Below are 13,380 nucleotides of genomic sequence, written 5' to 3'. Positions count from 1 at the left end.
TACAATGGATGAACTTGCTTATGGTAAGGTCCCAACGGAAGAAAATCTAAGGGAAAAAGGAGCTTAGGAGAGCTGGAAATTTCTCAAAGGCGCAACAGCAAACTATCCCAACATGAAGGAAAGATATGTAGAATACTAAGAGGCCACTATGGCTGCATCAGGAACTCTTTAATGACCTGCACATCAAAAAGGGGTCCTACAAAAAGTGTAAACGTAGAAAAATTTCTAAGGATGAGTATGAAAGAGTAGCACAAATAGGCAGGAACAAAATCTGAAAGGCTAAAGCACAAAATGCGTTAGACTTACCAAGGGACATAAAATGTAATAAGAGGTTGTATAAATACATTAGCAGTGAGAGAAAGACCAATAAAAATGTAGGTCATCTACTTAGTATGGACAGAGAACTACTAATACATGACATCACGAAGGCTGAGGTGTTTAATGCCTACTTTGCTTCAGTCTTCACTAAAAATGTAAATTGTGACTAGATACTTAACACAATTAATATTAACAAGGGGAAAGAAACATTAGGTTAAAGAGAGAAAGAATGGGTTAAAGAAAATTTACATAAGTTAGATGTATTCAAGTCAGTGAAACCTGATAAAATTCACCCTAAAGGTACTTAAGAAACTAGCTGAAACAATCTTGGAACCATTAGCAATTATCTTTGAGACCTTAAGAAGGAAGGGTAAGGTGCCAGAGGACTGAAGAAGAGTTAATATAGTATTTATCTTTTAAATGTACTCATCAGCCTAAGTTCAATAGCTGGAAAGATATTGGAACAAATTATTAAACAACCAATTTGTAAGCACCTAGAGGATAAAAGCATTATAGGTAATAGCGAACATGGATTTGTCAAGAACAAATCATGCCAAAATCAACCTAATTTCCTTCTCTGAAAAGGTTACTGGCCTAATGGATGGAGGGAAGCAGTAGAGGTAGTATATCTTGGTTTTAGTAAGGCTTCTGACAGTCTCCTATGACATTCTCATAAACAAACTACAGAAATGTGGTCTAGATGAGATTACTATAAAGTAGGTGCAAAACTCCTTGAAAGACCATACTGAGAGTAGTTATCACTGGTTCACTGTCTAACTGGGGTGATGAATCTAGTGGGATCCTGCTGGGTCTGTCCTGGGTCCAATACTATTCAATATTTTCATTAATGACTAGGATTACGGAGTGGAGCACATGCTTATAAAATCTGTTGATTACTCCAAGCTGGGAGGGGTTACTAGCATTTTTTAAGACAAGATTAGAATTCAAAAACAACCTCAATAAATTGGAGAATTGGTCTGAAATCAACAAGAAGAAATTCAAGACAGAGAAGTGCAAAGTACTACAGTTAGAAAGGAACGAAAATCAAATGCTTAACTACAAAATGGGGAAAAACTGGCTTGGTGGGAGTACTGCTGAAAAGGATCTGTGAGTTATAGTGGATGACAAATGTGAGTCAACAATGTGATGCACTTGCAAAAAAGGCTAATTTCATTCTGGGGTGCAGTCACAAGAGTTTCATATGTAAGACATGGGAGGTAGTTGTCCTGCTCTACTCAGCATTCATGAGGCCTCAGCTGGAGTACTGTGGACAAACTGGAGTGCATTAGGAAAGATGTGAACAAATTGGAGAGATTCCAGAAGAGAGCTACAAAAGGATAAAAGGTTTAGAAAACCACAAGGTGAGGAAAGGTTAAAAAAACTGGCTGTGTTTAGCCTTGAGAAAAGAAAACTGAGGGGGGACTTAACAGTTTTCAAATATGTATAAGGTTGTTATAAAGAGGATGGTGATCAATTGTTCTTTGTGAAGGTAGAACAAGAATAATGGGCTTAATCTGCAGCAAGGGAGATTTGGGTTAGATAGTAGGAAAAACTTGCTAACTATAAGCAGAGTTACATACTAGAATAGGCTTTCAGAGGAAAGTTGGGGGGGTTTAAGAACAGGTTAGACAAACACCTGTCAGAGATGGTCTAGGTATACTTGGTCCTGCCTCAGTGCAGTCGGGGTGAGGCTGGGGGGAGGGCGCTGGACTACATGACTTATTAAGGTCCCTTCCAGCCACTCTTTTCTATGCTTCTAGAATCACATTGGTCCCTTCTGGCCTTATAATCTATGAATTCAGCTCTTCTAGCTGGCAAGACAGGTTAAGTGAGCCACTCAAGATGAACGATTGAAGGCATCAGCAAGGGGACAACTCATCATTAAGGAAAATTTTCTTCAGCACGTTTGTCCACATGGATTCCCTTCTTGATGTGCACACTTCCCATGAGCACAAGATCGATTAATTTGGTCAGCAGTGTCAGCTGGAGCCATGACTGCACCCTGCATGTCCTTGCTCCCCACCCTCCTCCAAGGGCGTAAAGGGCTGAGCAAGGCCATCAACAACCTGGGTGTATTCCTGAATGATTTTGTCCTGTTGATGTAAAATGACAATGCCCTTATTACATCAAGTGTGAAGTTTAGCTTCCCTGGGGTGGAATGAGGATTCGGAAAGAAAATGGGAGGTGAATGGATTGGTTTATATGGAACTCTGACACAACCTTGGGCAGAAACGTGAGGTGAAGTCTGAAAGCCACCTTGTCCTTATGAAACTGTATAAGGAGTACCTGTTATCTTCCCTACCCTTCACACTGATGTAATAGTCATTAACAAAAGCCTTCATAGACAGGTGATATAAGAAACAGGTTGCTAAAGGATCAAAAGGAGGACCCATCACCTTGCTAATACTATACTGAGGTTTCCAAAGAGGAAAGGGGCTCCCACAAAGAAGGAAAAACATGAATGATGTCCTTGGGGAATCTAGCCCTGGAGCGTGGAAAAAAATAGTATGGCCCTGGATAGGAGGGTGATATGCAGATATTGCTACTAAGTGGACCCTTATGGAGCTGCTGGAAAGTCCAGATTTGTTTCAGGGCAAGTAAATAGTCCAATATTGCTGAAATTGGAGACGTCAAGAGAGAAAGCTGGTACTGACATGCCGAAATAGAGAACCTCTTCCATTTAGCTTTGTAGATCAGTACTTGTGGTTCTAATTAACACACACTGGCACACTGTGCAGAGAAAAGGCACATGCTGCAGAAGGTTCAGTCTCATTGCCACAGGCGGTCAGAAGGATAGTTGGGCCTGCTTGGTCCTTTAGGCCCTTGCTGGTGATGGGGAGGGCACAAGGATATCTAAGATGCAGGCACAGCCCCAGCAGACACTACTGGCCAAAAGAAACCAATCTTGTATAATTGGGGTACATGTCTTCCAAGAATGGAATCCATATGGACAATCAGTGGATGAATTTGCACTTATGCTCCAAATTTCAAGACTCAAGTTAGTATATTACCAAGATAAAGGCACCTCACTTCCATAAGGAAGACAAGTTTGCTGAGAAGGGATAATAAATCCTATTGAAAATACTGACAGCCCCATTTCAAATCTGGAAGCTGCAGGCATGCTCTGATTCAGTCAGATGAGCCAACACTTCTGAACCAGGAGCAATCACCCATACCACATGGAGAGCTGCACATTGTCTACTGCTGGCTCTCTCAGTCCTCTGCCTTTTATAATTGATAACAGAAGTCAAACCTCATGGCCCCAAGATAATCCCAAGATGTCTTCATGCCCCAGAAAACTACTAGAAGCTGCATCATGGGGCACCTTTGTAATCACCAAGCCTGATTCCAAGCAAGAATTTGTCGTCTTCCCACAGAGAGCAGAATTCTTTCAAAATACACTACCATAAAAGCTGTAGCCTTCCCACTATCTCCCTTGCTCCTCCCACACCTCCTCACTTCTCACCCCCACAAAAAGGGGGATGGACAGGCATTTTCCTACAGTGCCCCACCACTTCCAACCAATCACTTATATCCTCCATCCTATACCCACGTTCATTACTCCTTTCCCAAGATCCTGGTCTCTCTCCTCCCAGGGGCAACTTCCTTGCCCTCATTCCAGCCAATTTGTATGTATACTTGAAACAAAAAACCCCAAAAAATCTAAAAATGGAAAGAGGAAAAAGAGAACCATCATGTTACAATGATTCCTTCTACATCCTCCAAGGAAAGGCACTTGGGAACACATTACATGTACTAAACATTTCCAAAACACTTACAACTAAGATCCTTCCAAGTTTATTTTTGTTCAAATGTATTTCGCACTGACAAGTCATTTATACCGAAGCTTTGGGTGCCAAGAAAATTAATCAAAGCTTTAGCTTTCATATTTTCTTAGTGAAAGTCTCAGTCCTTCTGCATTTCTCTAATGCACTTCATTAGATGGACATTATTGTTCAGCAATACTGTAAAATGCAAGCCTGGAATCAATGACGTTGAATTATGTACAGTATTATTAAACAGTCCCAAACGATGCAGAACCAAGGAAGACATTTAAATTTCCACATGAAGCATGTTTATGCAAATATAACAACCCTGAATAAGTCCCAAGTTCCCATTTTTCTATACTGCGTGGATGGTTTGAAATAAATAATTTCCATGAAACCAGTTTTCAAACAGCACTCTCGGTCACAGTTTTTAGTTTGACAATCCTACAAACAAAATGTGCTGTAAGAGGAGAATGATTGCACCACCACTTCTGATTATCTGTACTCAAAGAAAAAGTGAATAAACTAATCTGGAACACTCAGCTGTATAACTAATTGAAAGAATATATCATAGCAGACTGAATTAGGGCTAAGTGAACAGTTTCCAAAAACTGAAATCACACACTCATAGGTTGCAAATGAATTACAGTATGTAGGACTTCCCAAAAATTAGCTAATTATACATCTGAAGTACATTTTATTAATTCATAGACAATAAATCTCTGAACATTTTAAATTGGGCATGCCAGTGGGTGACAGTCATATTCTCAGGTACTAAATACATCAAAATATTAAATCATACAACCTCAAAACACAATGAACTGAATTCAGTTCTACAATGCATACAAAGTTAAAAACAGTAATACTAACTTTTTAATACCTGCTTTTTTCTCAGGAGACATCTGATTCTGACCCCATGGGTTCTGCCCCCTCTTCATCCAAAAAGGACCACAGTGAAAGACAAATTCCACTTAAAGTATAGAGTAGTGGCTTACACGTTTAAAATAACTTTTAAAAAATGTCTGGAGGCTTTTATGACAGAACAGCTGGATGAAACAAATTTGCAGAACAGGAGCGTTCCCTATTTTAAATGTTAGAAGTCTTCAAGCTACCACATAGGGATGCATCACTTATATTTCAGGTGTGTGAATGACAATGCCTTAGGAGGTCTAAACCACTATATGTAGTCCATTCTCATTGCCAGAAGCAATTATTGAAAACAGGACTTTAAAGGAGTTACATTTTACATTTGTTTATGTAATAGAAATGAGTAAAACCAATTAAATCAGAAGAAAAAAATCAAACTACTTGGTACTTAAAAATGTAGGCCGTATATAAGTGTTGAGAAAGAGAAGCTTTAGAATAGATGAACCCGTAGAATTTATGGCTATGGAAAACCTGTAGAAGACTCACTGTCAAACCTTATTCTGCTAATAATTCAATAGAATAGGCAAGAAAAAAATTACAGTGCAAAGAGGACCTATGTCAGAGCTCAAAATTCCACTGACACAGATTCAGGGAGTTTAAAGACTAACTGGATAATTTAATAACGACGTACAGAAAAGAGAAGCAATGGAAAAAATGAATCTTTTAAAAGAATCATTTGCCATTATTAGGACGAAAAGGGCATATAGGTAGCCAATCTTGTCTAATGGGACCTAACTCACTAATAGTGAAATAGGGGGGAAATTTACAAAGAAACCATAAATGCAGCAGGATCAAATTCTCTTAGAAGACAAAAAATGATTGTTCCTCTGCAGCAAATGTCCCAGGAACCCTAACTTCCTTTCTAGAAAAGGGTGAAATTATTAAAAGGGAAAAAAAATCAGGAGAATGAAACAAGGAGAAAAATGTGAAACTGACACAGTACCTTTCACTTTATTTAATAAATAACCTCATGAACCAAGCCCTTTGAAAATAATGAAACTTTCATCCTCTGTTTTGGTCACATTACACTGCATTTGGGCAGATACTATCAGATAATTTGATGACCAGCCACACAAACTTCCATTTAATTGATAAGGCCTGATTCAGCAAAATACATAAAGATATCCTCAAGTCCATCCCTATTCAGGAAAACACTTAAGCATGTGCTTAAATTTAAGGGCATACTTAAATGCCATGAAAATCAACGAGCACGTCCTTAAATCCTTTCCTGAATTGGGGCCTAAATGAGTTTAAATTTCTGAATGAAATCAAGGAAGAAAGAAGATCTGTCACAACAAAACACACATCATGTAGATATTGTTATCAATAGACTCAGGTAGGCTGTGTGCAAGTTGTGTGTGCCCCCTGGTGGTCACTCTGAGAACCAGCAGCTTATTTATATTGTATTTAGGACAAAATAAGAATGAGGTGGACTGAAATAAACAGAAAACATTCAACATAAATTTTCCAGATGGATTTTTAATCGGCATTCAACCAGTCATGATAGAGAACTTAAGTTCAGTCAATAGAGTTAAGAAAAAAAGGTCACAGTACCTGAGTATAGTCATCAAGTACCTGAGTAGTCAGTTATTAAAAATACTAAAAAAAATTGGTTATATATTTGATATAAACAAAAAAGATCTTAGAGTAAGGGATGTCTTCTGAGCTATCCTTCTGCTACTTGTAGAAAAAAAGGGAATATGAATTAAAATTATTTTTAAAATCAGAGGTACTATCTTAAATTTATCACAATGATGCATATGCAACATTTGCTCACTTCCGTGATTAATGTAAACTAAATTCCACTTTAGTACAACCTGAAGCTGAAGAGACTCCTATTTTATCAATGTGGAAAAAGAGATACGCTTAAACTGTGCAACAAGTGACTGAATAAGAAGAATATTTTTATTGGTCTTTTCTACATCAGAACATTTACTGAGGCAAGGACCATATTTTTGTACATTCTAAAGATAGGTCCACAAAACTTATGTCAAAATGTTCAGATATGAGTGTTTAAAGTTATGTACCTAACTTATACTTAGGCACTTGTAACTTCCACCATCATTTGTAGTAGGGAGGAAACAGACTGAAGTTTGAGAATTTTGGGTCAAGAGAGTTTGCTACAGGTACAGAGGTAAGGTTGTTTGGACTCATCAGCTGTGCAGGTCCATATTTTCAAGTGTTTGAAGTTCTTCAAAGAGTAACCTTAAACTTGAACGTCCTGAGTTTTAAACAGGGGATTTTTAATAACAAAAATGTTCTTGTACTTTTAGAATACTTACATGTTCTTCGTTTTAACCAAGTGCAGGTCTGGGAATTTACAGTGTACACAAGATTTTAACCGCAATGAAATACTTTATTCCATAGGAAAATACTTGATATTGGTACTCTAATAGAATTTAAGAGTTGCTGCAATATAATAAATGACTGTGGGTTGGTTGGCAGGGAAATCCTCTATGATACAAGTGTAAGTTAGATATTAAAGACGTGCTATCAAAATTATTCTACACACAGTCTTTAAAACTAAAGATTGTTTCTGGCTATCTGTTTTCCAAAAAGGACTGAAAGTTTTAAAGCAACTGAAAACAAACCAGGAATTAAAAATAGTAAATTATTGCTTTATCATCAGAATTTCAATGTAACCTGCTGTAATTTGGTGTGCCTGCCAGAGTTCTGATTGTGATTTAATTATATTTCAAATGCTGGCGGCAGGATAGCAATTTATTCTCCGTTAGATAAACCACCACTCATAGGCCTGTCACTTTTGATGCATGAGTGGACCCACTTTTAATAGAATGCACAATTTTATAGCAATATAAATTAAAATGCAGTTGTGAGTGGCCTACTTGATTTATGATTTAATATTCATCTCAGTGAAGAGTTAGATTTAAAGAGTTAGATATAAAATACAAGAACTTCCAAGTTGTGGCTTTAGCCTACATTTTATTCAATTTACCACTTCTGGAAGAACCTGAAGAGCAGCTCTGTGTAAGCTCGAAAGCTTGTCTCTCTCACCAATAGAAGTTGATCCAATAAAAGATATTATCTCACTTACTTTGTCTCTCTAAAGTACTAACTAGCAAATAAATACAAGTTTTAACATACCTAACTGACTGAGTTTATTACATAAAAATGCATAAAGATGGGTAATATAGGATTGAACACTGCTGGTGGTGGAGACCATGAGGTAGGAGAGAGTTATTAAAACTAGGGCTAAATAAATAAATCCCACTGTAAGTTATCACTCATTCATCTTAATCCGTAATACCAACAGTTGGAGCAGCCACTGACCTTTTCAGTATACATCATCTAAGCCTGCCCAGTGTAGGCCTACACCATCACTGTCCTTAAAGTACAAAGGCCATCTGTGACTTGTTTAAATCAATGCATACATCACACTCCCATGGGTGGACCTAACTAGTGGTAAGAAGGGTGGAAAAATTTGGGAGGAATGTCTTATCAGACAAGGCTTCACTGTAGCTGAAGCAAACATCCTCTCTCAGGCTGGATGGGGAGAAAGAGGAGAGAAGTCAGCATTATTCTTCCCTATCTGGAGGTGGGGGAGACTGTCCTTCACTCTCTTAGATGACAGACTAAAATAGAATGGAAGGATGACAGACTGTGTCATACTGAAACGAGGTGGCATTGGGCAGAAAGAGACAGGCATGTTGACAGAGAAGGAAAGACAAAACTGGAGTAGGAGATACAAAATATGGATAAGGAGGAGAAATTGGCTGAGATTTTGAAAATACTAGCGGAGAGGGAATTGAATGGGGAATGAGGATTCAAAGCAAATTAAGGAAACTCAAAGTCAGCACATCCACAAAGACTAATTTATCCTTTTTTTTTTGGCACTCAGGCTAATATAGAGTCCTATTACCATAAAAATACCAGAGATGCAAAGGATTATATTAGCTTATCTTTACAAAGTAGCTCAAATTAACCTATCCTCACTTTTTCCAGTACCGTACATACCGCAGTCAAGAAGAGGATTTTTCAACTTCAACACTTACAAAATATTTACGTTCATGATAAACACAAATCTTAATTATGGATACAGTGCTCAGATATTACTTCTTGCCATGTCTTTTAGCATGTGTGCGCACACAGATGCACACATGCCAGACAGACACACACACACCTACAGGTAATACAAACCTTAGTTATCCATGAAGAAGACTACCAAAAAAAATTACTACTCATTCTGCCACCACCACCAAATAATGGTGTGGTATAAAGATGCTGGCCCCCTTAGCTGTGTTCTTGACTGCCGCACAGTGAACTGCATGGCATTCAACTGATCTACCTCATCATTTAAGCATGAAGGGCTGAGTTGATCATGTTGAGATGTGAATCTGTGTTTCCAAACAAACAAAGCTGGTCAAACCCAATTCTTAGCACTTATCATGGAAAATCCCAAATATGTGTCGCCTCTGTTCAAATTGAGCGCTGCCTGTACCGATTTCTGGCAAGGTAGTTCAGGTGGGCTGATTTATATTCCATTTATGTCTGTCACTGACAGTCTTATTGTGCCACTGATGCTTTTGGTGCTCCTGGCTCGCCAGCTGCGTAGTGGCATTCCTTGGTACACAGAACTTGGAATTCATTGATCTTCCATTCTTATAATATGTCCATACCAAGAAAATGATGATGAAAACAGTTCTTGGGTTTGGCTTTGGATGTGGGCATTTCCTTATCTTGTCCTGCCACTTCATATGGGGCAGCTGACTGACACAACAAGAACAAACGTCAATATGGTGTTCTTCAGCCTTGATCAGTGCCCACATCTCACTTCCACACCACAGAGTTGGTATAGGATCTGCAGGTTTGGAACAAGCAATGTCACAATGTTCCTCACACAGGTTGCTGAAAGGCCTGAAACATGGCAGCAGTTGCTGCTATATAAGCATCCACATCTTTTGAGCACCCTCCAGTACTGTCTAGGGTACTGCCCAAATATTTGACAGCTGCCACCTGCTCCATTTCCTATCCAGACAGGTTAATATTAGTTGTAATCTGGAGGCTAAATTTGGTGATAATGGCCAGAAATGTAGTTTTATCTGGATTAACAACCAGACCCATGCATGCTGCTTCTTGCCTGACTGGATCAGCGATCAATTGTGGCAATCACCAAACTGCGCCAATGAGATTATGTCATTGGTGTATTCGAGATTCCAAAGCAGAATGGTGTCCAGTTCAATGCCACCAACATCTGCCTCCTCAAGCTTATCCATCAACCAATCAATGCCGATACCGAACAACAATGGTGTCAGAATATAGCGTTGCTAACCTCTCGTGCAAACAGGCAACCATGCCATGTATCTGCCACTGACTTGAACACAGCTTCCTGTTTCACTGTAGAGCTTGTCTATCAATGACATTATCTTCCCAGGGATGCTGAGATGTCTCTTCAGATCCCACAAGCTTGCTCAATGCACTGAAACAAAGGCCTGAAGGATATCTATGTAAATAGCGTTGTGCATGACTTATCAAATGCAGCTATCTTCTCAAAATGATGTCTTAAGGTAACAATCTGGTTGACAGTGGAACAACCAGATCTACAGACACACTGAGTATCCTGGACTTTGACACCAAGTGCATTGTTGATTCAATACATTAACATGGAAGTGAAGACTCTCCCTGGAACTGACAATAGCGTAATACTTCTATAGCTGCTACATTCAGCCTCATCACCCTTTTTGAACTGAGGTAGAATAACCCTCCTTCTTCCAGTCACTGGGGATGATATTAGTATGCCTGCTGGTCTGGGAGAGTCTTTGCAGTTACAGCACAATACTGTCACCTGTCTTCAGATACTTAGGAGTAATGCTACAAACTCTTGGTGTCTTCCAAGACTTCAATTTATGGACTGCGATCTAGATCTCTTTTTGGTTGAAGTAGGTGGCTCTACGGAACTTCCTGCCCCATAAGTGGAAGAGGGACTGCAAGTGGCGGACAACTAAGAAGCATCTTGAAGTGATCTTCCCATGGAGGCAACTGTTCCAGCAGACTCTGGACGATGCTGCCATCCTGATTCATTTTATTGAACAAGCTGGTGCCACCTTCCCTGGAAGACACTGTAAAGTTGAAAGCAGGGTGAGGAGATGGTGACTGCAGCAGCCTGTCCTAAAATGGCTGAAGTGAGTCGACCATCACAATTCCTTATCTTTCATACACGACTTGATGACTCTCTGTAGTCAAACCCATTCAGCCTTAGCTTTTACTCTCGACAAATGTCTTTGAACACCCAAACTGGAGCTTTGCTTTTTCTTTAGCTCCAGGTGGTGTGTACATTTCCTCCCTGATCCATGGATGATGTTTAAAGGGCTGAAGCCCTAGCACGGGGCTTGCGGTGGCCACTAGTGATGACTTGAAACATTGCCTTTCCCTCATCAGATGACAGAGGGAGTGAGACTTAAATCTCTCATGCTTTAGGTCAGTTCAGAACAGAAAACTGTCGGATAGCTTGGTTGCCATAAGAGCTTTGGGGAAATGGGACCAATTTTGGCCCTCTAACTCATAATCAAAGTTGGAGATGCACTTTTTGTCAGCAGAAACTGATGGATTAGAACACCTAGCTATCCCCTAATTTCAAAGATTGTGTGGGTTTGTATCAGAGCTGGTAGGGAAATCTAAAAGAATAAAGATTGACATTTTATGCTTCCAACACATACACTCCCACAAGTGCAGGAAATTCACTCATTACTCACTCATTTTTGATCTCAAGAGTCTTCATGGGGGATAGAAAATAAGGAGGCCATTTAGTTAATACCATACAGATAAATACTATAGGAGTATAATAGTTTTTCCTTTTCGGAATCAAGAGAAGAAGGTTTTGCCAAAGCCAGTGTGGTCTCTAGGGTACCAGTCTGGGAGTCAGGAGAATGGGTTCTGTTCTCAGCTATGCCACTCACTTCTTGTGAGACCTTTGCATAAGGTATTTCATCTCTGTTCTCAGTTTCCCCATTTGGAAAATAAGATATAATTGTGAGTAAAGATCATTAACGTGCTTTTAGATGAAAAGATGAAAAATGGCATAAAGACCTGAGCATTAGTATTAATAATAAGGTATGGCAAACAGGTAATTTGGTTTGCTACACAAATTTGAAGAGTCAAATACATGAGCAAGATCCTCAGCTGTATAAATCAGCATAGTTTAATTGAAGCCAATGGAGATACATCAGTTTATAGCAATGGAAAATTTAACATATGGAATCCAGATCTTGTTTGAAAAGTTGCATTTTACACCATCAATGACATTTTAGCAGCAGTCTTATTTCAAGCAGTAGCTTATAGATTCTTTTGTAAGGAGAACTAGTCCCTATATTATTACTTTTTTGCTATACAGCTGTAATTGCAAACCAAGCATAAATTTCATTAAGCCCCCCTAACTTCTATTAGCTCTATGACAGAGGTTCCCAATCTTTTTCTTTCTGAGGCCTCCACATCTTGCTATAAAAAACTCCTCGGCCCACCTGTGCCACAACTGGTTTTCTGCATATAAAACCAGGGCCTGTATTAGGGGTAGCAAGCAGGGCAATTACCTTGGGCCCCATGCCACAGGGGCTCCTGTGAAGCTACATTGCTCAGGCTTAGGCTTCAGCCCCAGGTGGCGGAGGTCAGGGCCCTGGGCTTCAGCCCTACGCGGTGGGGCTTCGGCTTTCTACCTTGGGTCCCAGTGAGTCTAATGCTGGCCCTGCTTGATGGCCCCCCTAAAACCTGCTCATTTCCCCGCCCAGGGGGCCCCAGACCTCTGGTTGAGAGCCACTGCTCTATAAGATATATATTTTAGTCCTAGAGCTATCTGGATCTATTCAAAATGAAATCACTTAAAAACCACAAAGCATTTCAAGGCTGTCATAAATATAAAGGGAAGGGTAAACACCTTTAAATCCCTTCTGGCCAGAGGAAAAAACCCTTTCACCTGTAAAGGGTTAAGAAGCTAAGATAACCTCGCTGGCACCTGACCAAAATGACCAATGAGGAGACAAGATACTTTCAAAAGCTGGAGGGAGGGAAAAACAAAAGTGAGTGAGTGAGTGAGTGAGTGTGTACCAGAGCAGGAATGCAGGTTAGAACTCCTGTAAAGGGCTAATAAGCAATCTAGTTAGATATGTGCTAGATTCTTTATTGTTTAAATGGCTGATAAAATAAACTGTGCTGAATGGAATGTATATTCCTGTTTTTGTGTCTTTTTGTAACTTAACGTTTTGCCTAGAGGGATTCTCTATGTTTTGAATCTGATTACCCTGTAAGGTATTTACCATCCTGATTTTACAGAGGTGATTCTTTTACTTTTTCTTCAATTAAAATTCCTCTTTTAAGAACCTGATTGCTTTTTCATTGTTCTTAAGATCCAAGGGTTTGG

General features: G+C 39.4%; 1 protein-coding gene across 8 annotated transcripts in view; it reads right to left on the bottom strand.

Annotated features, from left to right (window-relative positions):
• The window catches only part of VPS41 (VPS41 subunit of HOPS complex), a 176,571-nt gene that overhangs the window by 6,342 nt on the left and 156,849 nt on the right, over nt 1–13,380 (bottom strand). The gene's annotated exons all lie outside the window — the stretch shown is intronic.

Source organism: Caretta caretta, chromosome 2 (genome assembly GCF_965140235.1).
Source record: "Caretta caretta isolate rCarCar2 chromosome 2, rCarCar1.hap1, whole genome shotgun sequence".
Lineage (NCBI taxonomy): Eukaryota > Metazoa > Chordata > Testudines > Cheloniidae > Caretta > Caretta caretta.
This window is presented reverse-complemented; position numbering and strand designations above follow the sequence as displayed.